The sequence below is a fragment of the Dermacentor albipictus genome, chromosome 1 (genome assembly GCF_038994185.2).
Source record: "Dermacentor albipictus isolate Rhodes 1998 colony chromosome 1, USDA_Dalb.pri_finalv2, whole genome shotgun sequence".
Classification (NCBI taxonomy): domain Eukaryota; kingdom Metazoa; phylum Arthropoda; class Arachnida; order Ixodida; family Ixodidae; genus Dermacentor; species Dermacentor albipictus.
The window spans coordinates 179,772,959-179,789,466 of NC_091821.1; the positions used below are offsets into that span (position 1 = coordinate 179,772,959).

Sequence of the window (16,508 nt, forward strand, 5' to 3'; positions counted from 1 at the left end):
TGTTGATAGCTATGTTGTCGTGATAAAGGAGTATAAGAATTTCATAGCAGCGATACGTCGATGGCTTTTCAGGGTTTGTATGGAGTAGGGGGCATTGCACTTACAGTAGCAGATTTTACTAATTATCATTCATTGTGCAAACAGCAGCTGAGAGTCATTCCATGCCAAACATCCCAGACATTACACTCAAATCCTCTCACATTCCTACATAAAAAATCTTCATAGTTCAATTTGCCACATAGAGTGTTTCCTCCGAGTTCTATTCTAAAAGGAAAATGATTCATCATGCCACCAACCACTGTATTTTCTCCTAGGAGGTAAACCTACCAATAGTATAAAAATATGGGCTGCAGCGACCGCATTTCAATGGGGGCGAAATGGAAAAACGCCATGTCCTGTGCATTGAGGGCATGTTAAAGATCCCCTGGTGGTCAAAATTAATCCGGTGATGGATTAATCACCCACTATGGCATGTCTCATAAGCAAATTGTGGTTCTAGCCCATAAAACCCCAGAATTCAATTCAGTATAAAAAATGTATTTAATTGAAATTCCACGTGAGCATATTTAAGAACAATTGCATAATCCAGCAGCTTAGTTCATTAACAGTTGGGCGCCAGTTAGAATCATTCTTTAGATCTGTAACTTAGTACTCCCTTAATGTGCGATTTTTGCAAACCTGTACTAAAATCTTTCCTTGTGGTATCTAGTATAGTCACATTTTATGCACCCACCATTCATATATTACTCAATATGTACGTTTTCTTGCCAATTATTTTAACCATTTGTTGAAAAATCAAATTTCTGAAAGACTGCAATAAAATGCACAAAGAGGCACTAATTTCAGATTTTAGTCATTCTAAGTAAAGATGCATGGCTACATGCTCGTAATAGTGCACATGTTAAATGTATTGAGAGTTTATTTTAAAGCTAAGCAATCTAGCCTTGCTCACTGCTACAAAGTCAGCTTCAGTGCCATCTTAGTTGGTGCATACGTGTCAAGATGCAAGCGCTATGTCTCCTGTGGGATTGATTTCCGAGTACATAGTCAACATGTACGCAAGCATGTTTCAATGTCATGCTTAGGTATAGTTATTAATTCTCGTCTTGATACTGCATGTAATGAATAATGGTTGTGTGGCTCTTGCATGAACACATTTCAATAAGATCAGGCATCATGAGCTGTGACATGATCATATGCATTTCAGGTGAACTATGGTGTCCATGCACTTTTGGAGAGTTTTGCTTCTTGGCTGCTGCACGAGACACAAGTTCGACGTGGAAGTTGAAAGTGATGTGGACATATAACGAAGGAGCCATTGTGTCCCCCAACGGTCTATCTTTGACTTGAGCAACACATTAGACAAGGGACAGAGATAAAAAAGACAATGTACCGCTGTCTTTCTGTCCTTCATGTTTTGAGTACTGCTGATTTCAAAGATGAATCATTACGAACTAGTTCAAATGTCATTTCCCAGGGTGTCTACCAAGTTGACATTTCCAAATTCCCTGAGTTTTCCAGGTTTTCCCTGAGCACCTTTGCGAAATTCCCTGAATGAGTCAGATCTTTGTTTTATGTCAAGACAGGCTGACACCACGTTGCCCGATGCTGTCACTCTCTAGTAAGCATGCTGAAACAAAAAAAAATGACTTAATCCAGTTTGAATAGTAAGGAGTAATATATATTTTATTTAAAAAGAAAACAGAAGGAAGGTGTTAGTAAAATGCACAGCGAAAGAAATGGTAAAGCCCATTCCAAATTGAGTCGAACACTTTCAAATACGAATGAAAAGGAGATGCATACATAAGTAAATATTTTTTTAATATCAGCTATTTCTATCAACTGATAGCAAGCTCATCTGTATGAGGTCCTGAACTTTGTCACAACTGAGGTTCTCTCTCAGCAGCTGGGAAGTCAACCTCAACTGACCTGACATACTCTCAGTCCGTACACAACATCTCAGTGTTGGGTTTCACTGCGTAAACAATTTATTTTGGTTTGGATGAGGGACACCTGTGTCTCAGCATCAGCCATCACTTAGTTTTTTTAGCTCAAGCTCCTTCAAAAAGGTGGCGGCACCCTTCCTTTCCCATTAATTCCTCAGTGCGTCGGTCCTTTCTGTTCTCATCCTCCTTCTACCACGCTTTCACCACATGGATCATCTGAAGCATCCTCTTGGTCAGTTGTACAGTCAACATTTGATTTCTTGGACTTCCGAGGGGCCGCAAAAAAAAAATTAAAAAAACGGGCAGTCTGAAAAAAATTAATGCATGTCTTTAACTGCCTTCAAGGGCTAAAATTACCACAGGCACGTCTCAAAAAGCTCTGAAGGCCTGCCAGTACGCTTTTTAGGCATATCAGGGCTTGTACTGTGACAGAAGACGACGTGCACGCATGTGTAATTAAGTAATGTATACTGTGTCCCGCGACAATTGCCCCCTTCCCACGCTTGTTATGCTTCACCGCCTAACACTAGTGTAACGAGGCGAAGCTAACTTTCGCAGACTGGCATTACGCAACGCGCTGTGCTCTGCGAGCTTCAAAGCCAATCGCTAGGATTACAAAGGCGGAGTCGGTGCCATTGGTGATAGCGGCGAATTCTTTCAATGAAAAACACGGCACCGCACGGCAAGAAGCTTAATAGCGAACATAGAAGCAGCTAGGCCTGACGTTGCCGCGGTGGTGGTTACGGATTTGCGGATTTGCCTACGAGAGTGCCGGTTCGAGGCGGCGAGATAATCAAAATAGCGGCGGTGGCGGCTTTGATTAATGCCATTTCAGACCTGCAGTCGGGGCAATATACATTGACTATATGGAGTACGTGGTAGTGCCGCAAAACCGTGCAAATTATCGGGCATGTCCGAAAAATCGGGCGTCTAGAAAATCGGTCATTAACTACTCTGGCAATACATCGTGCCGATGACGCGGCGTCAATAATGATTCGTTGCGATTCCTCTGTTACTGGAGCCAGCATTAACACGACTTTCGTTCCCTTTCGATAAAGTTACAGCGAATTTTCCCTAATGGAAGCACAAATTCCCTGAGTTTTCCCTGAGTTTTTCCAGACTGTTCAAATTCCCTGAGAATTCCCGGTTTTCCCGGTTTTCCCGGTTGGTAGACACCCTGTTTCCACTAGCTCTCAAGGCAAGTTGCTGCACTCAAGAATGGTGTCAGCTGGCACCGACTGGTCCAGTGACCTGTTACCTTTTGTCCATGCAAGAAGCTGGAATGGTGTCATTAAATGGCTGTGGCGGGTCACTAAAAGCTTGCTTTTGTTGCGAGGCACTGAATGGTACCTTCCACACCCTTGCCAACCCTTTTGCCTTCAAGTGCCGAAAAAAAAAAAATTATATTGCTGCATCAGCAAAATCATTTTTGCCACTGCGGAGAATTCGAAAGTTCTTTTTTATTCTTTTACTGACATCCTGTACTGTCAACAAAGTTATTTTTTCCTGTTTTTAGTGATTCACTCTTCAGATTCGCGATATGTTTTTTTTTTTTAATGCAAGCACCACAGCTTGTGTTGTGCCGAAAAATGTCAGAGGTTATTACAAAAGATTTCAATGAAAATTTTCAGCTATTCTCTTCCATGCATGTATATATGACAAATGGATGAATGAAGGCCTGCATTGTTTTAATGAAATTAATGCGGTGCGTAGGTCTCTCTGTCCCGCATGGAAGACGCCCGCATCAGTCCCAGACTGATCCCTCAGGACCTAAATAAAGTTTTTCATACCATAGCACGTGTAGTGCAACACGTGCACACCAATGAGAATACTGCTGAAATTGACCAGTAGCGCTGAAAAACATAGGCCGCTTCTTTACAAATTCTTTTTTTGCTTTAAACAATTATTCAAAATATATTTCACCTGCTCTATATATAACCCATGTACTGTTATCAGCACCTATCCCAGCATTTAAGCTTTGGCAATGCTGTAATAAAAGTTTTGGCACTTCTACCATGTCAGAGGTGTACCTTTCAAACATTAGGAGTAGGCAGCGTGTATAGAATTCACTTTTGGAATGGTCACTGTATTGCTGGCTTATTGCCAAAATCACATTACTTAAAATGCATTTTTGACATTTAGTTCAAGCTACGAAAAAGACAAATATCTTGAAAATTGGAGTTCATCATGAACCAAGAGGCACAATTATAATAACAACATACAACATACCCTTTACACACGTTCACGATAACTATGCCATTCACGTAAACTATATGTGCCCCCCCTTCCTCCTCACACACAAAGACATGCACGTGCACACCACACACATTTAACCGAAAATTTACACAAGGGTCCCACCACCTGCGGCAACTCAAATTCAGGAAAGTAGATGGTGTGTGCTTGAATTCTGTTGCAGCGAAACATTTTGATGTAACCCTTTCTCCAGTCAAAAAGTCTTTTCACCATTTTTACATTCTTCTTCAGAGCTATCTGAATATTTCTGCACATGACAGATGAGAGGTGGAAGCAGTATTTGACCAATCAAAAGTAGCAGTATGTTTTGACAACACACAGCAATAAAAAGCACACAGATTATAAAGCACTAACAATAATGTTATAAAGCCTCCACTTTCAAGCTTATGTAACAACACAGTAATGTGCCCATTCATCTAATCAAAAGCCTTTTCCCCATTATCTACAAAGTGTGGTGCTGGCTATCACTCCTGGGGCTAATTGTGTACACATACAAAAATACTTAGGAGGTTGATGGGAGGTCAGCTGCCCAGGGCGACTGGCAAATTCAATTTTCAATGTTTCCCGACTTCTTTAGGTTCATCGTGACTTTCTCCAAAAAAATTTCACAAGTAAACAGAAGACCACAACTGTTTCTTCAATAAAGTTTTTTCACACGGTCCAAAAAGTTGGACAATCTAGAAGAAACAAAACTTGGGGGGAAATTTAATTACACTGACAGCAGGAAAAATGTAAATACAGCAAACTTCCGTTAATTCAATTTTTTGGTTGATTTGATTGCAGCTGTTTATTTCTATAGGCCCAAACTTTCCAGCTTTCACAGCTGTTTATTTCTATAGGCCCAAACTTTCCTTATTTCAGCCCTGAAATTGGTCTTCGCCGAATAATTCCAACTTGGCTGGTCAGCACACAAGCGCCTATCTCCAACGGTGACCCCAGTGCTGACTCCATGGGCAGCAGCATCTGTTTTGACTGTGCTTGGGGCACAGTGAATGCATCAAACACACGTCATCTCCAGTTTGAAAATGCCTATTTTCGGCCTGCGCACCAGTGCCAGCAGCAAAACCAGAAAAGACGAGAGTTTTTGTTTATAAATTTAAAAGCTTGTGCAGGAAAATGCACTTAAAATTAAGTGGCTAGATTATCACTTGCAACACCGTACGAGCAAATGGTGTCTAATGAAGGAAATAAAACCTTGCAAGCCGTCTAAATTTCAACCACTGTTATTATTAGGTGTTATGAGGCACGTGATCATGACGTGATAAAATTTAAATAATAGTATGTCGACTGTAAGCAAGGACAACTTATCAAGCTAAAAGAAGGGGGTTTCTTTGAAAAAGTCAGCAACCAGTGAGCATAGTTCTTAAAAGTTAAGAACTTGCTTGTCAGACCCAGATAGACTATTTTCTGTTACTTTTGAATATTGGGGCAAAATGGTTATTTCAAGAAATGCACCAGCCATGATGACTACCACCTTCAATTTGTATTTAGAAAAACTGTGGCTAAGTATTACACTTAGTGAAGTGCGTTCCCATAATATTTCTAGCAAAAAAAAAAATTGTCTACTGCAGCGCCATTAAAACTTCATAGTGCATAGTGCAAGGCGAGACAGGGTGTACAAGAATTTTCTTTAAATATGTCCAATTTCATGAATACAGAAACATTCTGTGGGTAAATGAGAGAAATTGTACTTTGATATGCATCCCATATTATTGGCCATAATTTTGTTTTTGCAGTATTGTTGAATCAAGAAGTACAACTTGGGGCCAGTTTAACAATAAGATTTTTTGGCTTTGTTACCTTTCATTTTATTTACCGATATTAGCAGTCTTAAATGTAAATAATTATATAAAAGTGCTTTGTCATGCTACAAACACAACAGGAAGGAAAGAATAGACCTGAATTTGAGAAAATGGCACTTTTTCCCTTTGTACTGCTGAAATGTCACACTGTTATGGGCCACCTAATGAAACTAATGACAGCTAATTAGATAGCAGGATCCATAATAACTTGTTTAAGGGAGTTTAGTAAAAGTATTTCTTTACTAAAAAAAAAAGATCAGTTGGGTCAGTGCTCCACTGTCGTTGCTCTGTAGTACATCTCCACTACAATGCTCACCTCAGTCTAGAGAGCAAGTAATGTATTTAGTGCTTTTTCTATATTAAAGCCCTGCAGGAATGCAGAACATGTGGCTTTCAACGCACTGCTTCGTATTTCTTCCTATCACATTTTCCAACTAAGCGCTAAACACTCGGAGTAGTAGTTTATGCTGTATACAGCCACTTCTTCAAGAGAATGAAGCTATTCCAGAGATGCAGCAGGAGCATACTCCAACGTGGAAGATTTAGCTATGCCGCATGGCTACCCTATAGTAGCCAATGAAGACACGTTATTACAACCGGGTATCAACTGCGATAGAAGGTCTGGCAAGCCTATGCAGGGGCTAAGCATGCGCTTGCATTGAGGCAGAAGCTGCATGTAAGTTCGCATTTTGGAGTCCCTGTCATTCAATGTAACACTTGCCACAGTTTTTTGCCCTTTTTTTTTTTGCAGAAAGAAGTGCAAATTTGCCTTTGCTTATGGTGTTACAAGCTGCTGCCTGTGACGGCATAAGCATAAACTTGTGTCTCCACCTTCCACCAGCTTCAGAAAGCAGCCTTTCAGGGAGGGCTGCCATGTGTTCCAGGAGTGGGCAACATGCAGCAGCCCTCCCTGAAACGCTGTTTTCTGAAGCTACTGACAGGCGGCGAAAAGCTTCTCATGCTTTTGCAATTGCAGCAAAAGCTCACACCCCCACAAGCAAAGGCCGGCGGAAAAACTGCGGCAAGTGTTGCACTGAACAAGGTGGACTCCAACATGCGATTCTGCAAAATTTCAGGAAGAACAGTGCAGCGGTAAGCACGAAATCCTTTTCCAAAGATGTTAAGTGAAATATGCAAGACCCTGTACATTATTATATGCATTGGGGGCATCACCTAGCCATATCGTAGCATTACATCCTAGCACTGTCAGGGTTTTCGTCCTTGTCTGTTACCTGGTTTTAGTGGCTTACAATATATGCTCTAGCAACAAAATAATCAAATACTAACTAGATGAATCAGCCACACTTTTTGAACAATACATAGTTGGGTAAACATACTCTCAACATCACAGCTACTGTTCGAAATGCACAGCAAGATAAGCGCTGCATTATTTCGCTTCATATTGCATTACCGCTGTTTACCTGTATGCAATGTGCGGGAAACGGGATGCAGTGTGCCGTTATTGTATTGTAAATGTGGCTACTAAATAAAAGAAAGTTTTCGTTTACTCAATCCTTGCAAGCACTGATTACACTAAATTTTTACATATGTCAGTCTTTTGCTTGAGTACCATGAAAAAACACAACATATACCTTATTCATAAATCAATAGTATTAATAATATGATATATATTGATCACTTTCTCCCAAAAGTAGGCAGCGTTCATTAGTTTTGTAACAGCTGCACTTATTAAAAACACTTACGAAGGGGCAAACTTCGAGGTGACATCAGGTTTAATCCAATTTTCATGAATTTTGTTCGAGGTGCAAAAATAGAGAATTATTAGGTGCCACCCAAAAACGAAGCACCCTAATTATAATAGTCCACTAACACACCGAGAGCAGCATTTCACAACTTCTTCGATGCTGAAATCAGAGCCCTATGCAATGCAAATGGAGGTAAATGTATTTTGACATACTATCCAACATGGTGCTATCTATGAATGAACATAACGCCGGCGACTCAAACATGGCTGGGTGCTCAAAAGCAATTGTGGAGAGGGTGAAAGGCGACAAAAGAGTGGCGGTGGGCACATTTCCAGGGCGGACACTGAGTGCTGTCATGGAGTGAGCAAAAGAAAAGCTCACAGAAAATGCCCACGTACGCAACCTTGTCGTAGTAGCAGGTGGGCTAAATGACGTCCTAAACAGGAAAGGGCCAGGACTAGCCCAGCGCTTGGCGAAGGAAGTGGACAACTTGCGTGAGCTATCCCCTCAAGTGCAGATCGTGGTGTGCACGGTGCCGGAGGTGCCTGTACGTGACAGTCACATACAGAGAGCCGTAGTGGCTGCTAATGAGGCGATATGGAAAATGAGCCAAGAGAAAGGCTTCAAGGCTGTTGAAGTAAACAGAGAAGTGAGAAGGTGTGGTGGTTTTAAACAAGACGGGATCCACTTCAATTACAGGCTTGCACAAGAAGTGGGCTGGCGACTTGCTGGTCATGCTGTTGCTTTTTTATGGAGCCCGCGGGCGCTCAGGAGGTCAGAGTAGGTAGTAATGAAGAAGGCCCCCTAAGGGAACCTCAGTATAGCATCACCGTCAGTAACAGAAGGAGGAAAGCAAGAAAGAGAGCTCACCATGCAATAGGCTACATAAACATGCAGGGCGGCAGAAGAAAGGAAAAGTGGGCAGAGATTGAGGAGCAGTTAAATAGAGAACAAATAGAGGTGTATGCAGTTATAGAAATGCACCTTAAGACTCGGAAGAGCCGCCTATGATTGAGAATTATGTTTGAGAAGGGTGCAACAGAACTAAGTCGGAAAGGAAGGGAGGGGGAGTCGGAATTCTCATCCATCAGGGAGCCAAATGAAAAAGAGTAAATTCAAAATGTCAAGAGCATTTATAGTTATTTAGTACAATGAGTGGAGAAAAAAAATCTGGCTGGGCGTTACGTATTTGTGGACCGGAAATAATTGCACAGAGAAGAATAAGGAGTTGGTGGAATGCATAAGCGCTGATATTAAGGGTTTCGAGAATGATGCTGAAATTATCCTATTAGGTGACATGAATGCCCACATACAGGATTTAGATGGCTATACCGACAACAATGGGGAGTCAATGCTAGACCTTTGTGAGCAACATAACCAACCTCGTTATCGTGAATACAGGGCCTAAGTGTGAAGGGCAGATCACGTGGGAAGTGGGAAACCGGCAATCAACTATTGATTACTGTCTGATGACAGAAGGAATTCATGATGAGTTGAGAGAAATAGTCATTGATGAGGAAGGGTATAGCAAGCAGCATAGGGAATGACCATAAACACATCATTTTGAAAATGGGATATGTAGTTGGGAAAGAGAGCAAGGAGTGCAAAATGCCCAGTCCAAATTTGAACGCTGAACAAATAACAAATATAGTTACTAGAGTCGAGGAAGGACTTGGCAAATGGCCAAGTAAAGAGTGGGAATATAGTAAGCTTCTAATTGTAATAACAGAAATACGGAAAGGCAAACAACATGTTCGTTGGAAAGGAAAAAAGAAACTGAAAAGCTGGTGGAACAGGGAGAAACGAGAAGCGGTTGCCGAACGACAGAAAGCATCCCGAGAGCACAGGCAGGCAAAGAAGGCAGAGTTGCCCCAAGATGAAGTAGCCAGTAAATGGGAAATATACCGGAAGAAAAAGTTTATGGTTCAAATACTGGTGCCAGCAAAGATAAAAGGTGAAAATGAACGTTGGTTGTCAGAAATACGTGAAAAAAAGAAGGCCGCACCTAGAATATTTTGGAATTACATAAAAGTATTAGGCAGGAAGTCAACAACAATACAACAACATGTCCTAGACAAAGATGGAAACAAATTGGAAAGGGAAGCGGCAATAAATTACACCCGAAAAATAACAACTGACTCTTTCTAAGGCAATGACGAGGTTGTATTCGAAGAAAAAAAGAACATGAAAGACACCCAAGTGGAAAAGGAGCTCGTGCCGACAAATTTCAACTGGAAGAAACCGGAAGAGAAAATTCTTAAGCGCACAGCCACAGGGCTAGATGAGGTTCCCGTTAGGCTGATTAATGAACTAGGACCAAAAAGTAAGGAAGCTCTGGTGAAAGCAGTGGAACAAACTTTAAAAGATAGACGAATACCAGACAGTTGGCGAAAAAGTAGAATGAATTTCATTTATAAAAGCAAGGGGGAGAAAGATAGAATTCACTCGTATAGACCGTTGACCATTACATAGGTAATATACAGGCTAGCAATGCAGGATATCAATTTAAAGCTTCAAACTTGGGCAGAGAATAATGGCATTTTGGGAGAACTTCAGAATGGCTTTAGAATAGGTAGGCGTTTAGATGATAACTTATTTGTTCTTACTCAGTGCATTGAAATATCAAAAGTAGAAAGCAGACCGTTATATGTGGCCTTTTCAGACATTACAGGAGCCTATGACAACGTAGACCACAACATTTTGTGGGATAATCTGGAAGGGGAAGGCTTAGGTGATGATTGTCTACAGCTTTTGAGAGATTTACCCAGAAAATACCATTTGCGTTTAATGGGAAGGGATGAGGAGCGAGGAGAAAGTTCATATCAACAAGGGACTGAGGCAGGGGTGCCCTTTATCCCCACTGCTGTTTATGATGTACATGGTGAGGATGGAGAGGGCGCTAGAAGGAAGTAATATCGGTTTTAATTTTTCATACAAACAGGCGGGTACAGTAGCAGAGCAGCAGCTTCCCGGTTTATTTTATGCAGACAATATTGTGGAGCTAGCTAACAAGCAAAGTGATTTGCAATGTCTGGCAAATATCTGTGGACAGGAAGGCAACAATTTAGGTTTTAAATTTAGTGTTAGAAAATCATGTGTTATGGTATTCAATGAAAACAGTGAACAGACAGTGGCACTACAGGGCCAGGAAATACTCGAGTAAGGGAATATAAATACCTTGGTATATGGATAAACGAAGGCAATAGATATATGGAAACACAGGAAAAAACAGTAACAGTGAAGGGGAAGAGAAATGCAGCCATAATGAAGCACAGAGCATTATGGGGATACAATAGGTACGAGGTGCTCCGGGGTATGTGGAAAGGTGTAATGGTTCCAGGACTTATTTTTGGAAATGCGGAAATCAGGGGTACAATCAGGACTCGATGGGAACCAAAGGTCAGTGGGATGCCTCGCACTGGGCGCTCACGGGAAGACTACAAATGAAGCTGTGCAGGGTGATATGGGCTGGACTAGTTTTGAAGTGAGGGAAGCTCGCAGTAAAATTGATTATAAAGAACGGCCGAGGAATATGGAAGAAAGTAAATAGGCTGGGAGAGTGTTCAGGTATCTGTACAGGAAAAACATTGATTCACAGTGGAGGAAAAGAACTAGGAAGCTTACCAGCAAGTATGTGGACTGTAGGGTGGGCAACACAGCAACAAAGAATGTCAAGCGGAAAGTCACAGAGGCTGAAATGGGTGGCAACAATGGAAAAGAAACTTGCCACGAGTAACTACTTAAGAGGAAAAAACAAAATCCGGAAAGAAACAATTTATGATAACTCAAAGGGAAGCTCATTGCCTTTCGAAGCAAGATAAAGATGCCTTAGAACACGCACCCATAAAGCGAGGTATAAGAAGGAAGAAGAAGCATGTGCTTGCTGCAGTAAAGGTAGGCAAACGATGGAGCATGTTTTATTAGAATGTGAAGACGTGTGCCCAGCAGTTGATTTAGGCACCACTGGCCTCCTTGAAGCCCTAGGGGTTCAGCGAGAGCAGTGGAAAAGTAAACATGTCCGCAATAGAGATTAGTAAGAGGCGATTGGAAGATTGGTGGAAGAAAAGTAGGGAAACGACAAAAAATGGAGACGAACAAAAGCAAACTTCGCAATAGGGGATCAGAAAATTTGGTTGTGGGAGTTCATTGGTTTTTTTTTTCGTTTTTTTTTTAAATCTAGGTAGGATATTAGGCAGTATAATAGCAAGGGCTTAGTGGCGCAACCCGCCGCCCCGTTTCAAAGGGGACACTCATGACATCCATCCATCCATCCATAACAGCAGGAATTGTGCAAGGCAATGAATCACACAAAGTATTACCAGGTGGGATGACTTCAAAACACAGTGCATTGATGCAGAGTTGGACAACAATTTTCTGAATCTTCATGTCAAGCAAGAAAATTTTCACAAGAAACTGCTCACTTATAGGAGGAAAGGGTAGAAAAGGGAGGACAAAGGAAAGATAACTCTTATATAGTGTTGATAGTGAAATTTGAATGGCCCTGAAATAGCATTACCAGTTTTGGGGCTGCACTTCGTAACATTTCATTATATATTTTTATTCTTTGCTCTTCATCATAGGCTCGGATGTCCCTACCGGGATCACACATAGCACATAATAAGAAAAAAAGAAAAAGTGAAATGGATTGCTACAAAATATGGTCCTTGGTTTTCAGCTGCTGCAGAATTAGTTTACTGCTGCAACTTCATTATAGAATAAAATGTGAAGACAGCTACTAATTTTTTAGCATTCTAGTTGTGACTGACATCACATCAGTGGCAACTATTGGCCAGTTTCAGAGGTGTATGCATGGATCCATTCTGTTAGCACTGCACAAGGAGATTGCTAGCATGTTACCACATAAACAGTTCACTGATGTACTAGTGTCACCATAAGATTCAGTAATACTTCCCATTAGCAGAAAGCAATGGTTCACTTGCAATTGCAAATCTTTCTAGTATAGCCACAGACCAGGTACAAACTAGGTACAAACAAGATGCAAGATAAGTGTGTACATTGGCAAATAAAGACATTACCAAGAAAGTGTCTCACTGTGTCATTAGGAACCGCAGCCAACAGGTCAAATGTGTAAGGCATTAGGAGATTTTAGCACAGTGTTACTGTTCTAGTAATGCTGCCTGCCGCTGACTGTACATATACAGGGTTTACTACACATGCACAGTTGGGGGAAGCAGTATCACTAATGGTAATGGTAGAGGTATGCTAAAATATTCTATTGTGTATGCGGTTCCCCTTTCTTGTGGTAAAGTATAGCTGGGACAATCAGGCAGGCACATCAGTAATCCCCCCAGTAAACATCCAAGCATCTTGAAACTTATAAGGTTCTTTACATCTTGCTCAAAGTTACAGATTTTGCTGTAAACGAGAAGAAAAGAGGTTAACCGAGGGGCCCGACCTTTATTAGCCATATCAGAAGAAGCCAACAAACACTGACAAGGACAACATAGGGGAAATTACTTGTGCTTAATAAATGAAATAAATAAATAAATAAATGCAATGGGGAACAATCCCACAACCTTCGTATGCGAAGGTTGTGGTATCGGGCAAGGGGATCAGAAAGGGGATCAGAAAATTTGGTTGTGGGAGTTCATTGGTTTTTTTTTCTTTTTTTTTTAAATCTAGGTAGGATATTAGGCAGTATAATAGCAAGGGCTTGGTGGCGCAACCCGCCGCCCCGTTCCAAAGGGGCGGTGGGTTGAGTGACCTGCGGCAAGTTTTCATCCACTTTCATTTCCATTAATTTATTATTTCCTTATTTCATTTATTAAGCACAAGTAATTTCCCCTATGTTGTCCTTGGTGTCAGTGTTTGTTCGCTTCTTATGATAAGATTTTGCTGTGGTCACTCTGCATTCAAGGAAACAGATATTTAAACAATGGGTAAATCAACTTGCAAGCTTGTTGACTCATATCACACAATTCAGAATGTGTATCAATCAAACCACAGTTCACCACATGACTTAAAAAGTGTGCTCACCTTGATAATACATGCTTGACCTTTCGGTATCCTTCATTTCTTTGCTTTGTGAGTAATGGTCTTACACATACATGTGCTTACTTTGCCACGGTAACTTGCAATGCAGTTGCAGTTTTTTTAGCTTGCTCCCTCGGCTTACTTATGCTCTGTCATGCATGTGCAAGACACCCCTACCACACCCACCCCTTGTTTTGCTCCCTCTGTCATTGCATTTTCAACTTTTTGCATGCATCAGCCATTATGCTGTTGTAAAACCTTTGTAGCATGTACATACAAGGTCCCATTTTGACAGAGTTGAAGTGCAGAAGTTTGTATGTATGAACAATTCCACAGCAAAACCTGACTAATCAGAATGCATAGTGATCTACCACAATGTTTTCAAAGCCTACACTGTTGTTTTAACAACTAAGAGGGCTGCATTTCTGTGCATATCGCATGCACTTGTGCAGAAACATCATTGCTACTGATGGGTATGTATGCCAGCGATTCAATGCTAGTCATAAGGAACAGATCACAACATTATCTGCAGTCATGGGTAGTCACAAGCAATACACAACAAACCAAGGTACAAACTCTATAACTAACAATAGAACAATCACATATGCACAGCTGTTTATACAAACTGCTGCAACAGATGTATTAGTTGGAGCTTATAGCACAGAACATAAACACGACGTCTGAGCACATGAAGCCACAGCACATATATAATACATCCAGCACAGAGAATCTGTCAGTTACAGTGAAGGGGCCCAGAATCTGCAATATTACATTTGTTATAATTAGGATAGCATTCTCACGCATACTTGGCGACCCACGCGTTAGATTAATGTTACGCAGAATACAATAGAAACGAGTAAAATTTATCCACAATACTAAGGAGCCCACTATGACCACTTCATATTTTTTAACAGTTATGTATCGCGCTGGAAGTGACAGTGACGATATAGCTAAGTGAAGATATATCGCTAAAATTTGTGAAACCGCACAGACGAAAAAAAAAAAGCGCAAAGACCATTGCGCATTTTTCAGTCTATAACTGCCCAGTTCGCCTTCTTTCTTTTTTTGTCCTTTTCAATCGTTGAGGCAGCGCGATTTCCTGACCTCTTGGTTCAGCGCGGGAGCGCCAACGAACGTAAAAACCACTCACCGTGAATATCCCGCTAACGCAGCAACAAATATACTATAGCGGCAAGCTGCCTAGCGAGGGCAGTTATACCTTAAACCCATTTTTAAGGTAGCCAGACGGCTCTGGAGAACAAAGCCATCGCCAGGGAAAGACGTCGTACTTCGTTATCAAATCGGGTCAGATGATTTTTTTTTTTTTTCTCTTAGTGCAGCCTGCACGGCTCAGTGTCGGGACGTTAACAATAGGCAGCACGAGAAAAGTGGGGAAGGGGGTGCCGGAAGCGTCAACTAACAGTTAGGATCCGTGATATCAATACTGTCATAAAAAGGCCCCCCTCAAGAATGCCAAGCATCTGCACCGGCAGCCGACGAGACATTGCTCAAGGCACTTTCCCAAGTTGTCGTGCAGCTTACGCTGGCGTTCTCATTTGTAAAACAATAAAAAAGAAAGAGAATTAGGCCGGCAAGACGATCGAGGCGCCCTGCAAACCGCCGCAGCGTTTTTCAATTACTTGCTATGCTCTGAATCATAACGAGCTTGAATAAGCGACGCCTGATCCTAACAACGGGTGTTCATTTCACCACCGATTGAAAGCAGAATACCTGAGGAGCGTCCAGAATTCAACCTCAATCATGATGCGATCATCACCGATTACACTCGGTGTTGCTCGCAGCCAATGTTTAGGCTCATTCTGGAGTATTGGGATAATTTTATAAGCACGTGGGTTATTTTATAATGCCGCAACGCAAAGCAAGCGTCAAAAAACTCGCTCGGCAGGGTCACTACCCTTGCGCTCCGGCGGACGACCCAAACAATATCGATCGCTCTCGATGAAGACTAGTTCCGCCAAAACACACTGGCGAGACAGCGGCAAGACTAGACATAGGCACTCACCTTTTTCCATTACGATTCGCGTCCGGCGGCTCCCTCGGCGAAGCAATAACTTCTCGCTTCTGTCAGTCTGCATAGCAGCCAACTAGGCCTAACGCAAATGTCGGCTGGCTGACTCTCCGAAACCGAAAACTCCACATTCACGGGCTCACAGAACGCTTGCCGATACCGATCTAGCAAATGCATCGGTATGCCCCGTCTACTGGAGCCACGCTTCATACAGAGCCAACGACAGCATCGTAGCACACTCCGGTAGTGATAAATTCGTGCAACGCCAAATTGCAACACACTACAAGCACAGGACCACGGCGTTATGCACCCTCGCTCAAGGCAGCACACCGTTCCAGCTTAGTCATACAGTTCATAGGTGTCGCGACGCGCTTTTGGCCGGCCACCTATTCGGCCACTGTGCGTGGTGCCGACTCTACTAGCATTTGACATTCAGATGTTCAGCCACAGAACACCTATAAGTGATATTGTGTTCATGTACTCTGGCAGTGCGTAAGGCAATGTAAGGTACGCACGGCGAAGCGCGTGAAGCAGAGGCCTAAGCAAGGGCCTCGCCGAATACTTTCCCTCATTCTTTCGAGGAGGAGCCACACGATACAAGAAGTGGAAATGTAAGAAAAGATGTTCAAGAGAGATAATCGACAACCGCTGCTAGATTCCAAATTATTGCTGCATAATTCTGTGGTGCACTAATTCAATGACTATAATGCTAGCCTTCTTCCTTTTGAAAGGATGTGTGACGAGAACAGTACGACTGTCTCTGCTATGCGCACGGGCA

The 16,508-nt window shown here is 42.0% G+C and overlaps 1 protein-coding gene across 1 annotated transcript in view; it reads right to left on the minus strand.

The window, feature by feature from the left end:
- Hr39 (Nuclear hormone receptor FTZ-F1 beta) overlaps positions 1-16,397 on the minus strand; it is a 135,722-nt gene extending 119,325 nt beyond the window's left edge. The window contains exon 1 of the mRNA XM_070530115.1: positions 15,725-16,397. The gene's annotated coding sequence lies outside the window, so the exon portion shown is untranslated. The remainder of the gene's footprint in view (positions 1-15,724) is intronic.
- Between the last annotated feature and the right edge of the window lie 111 nt (positions 16,398-16,508).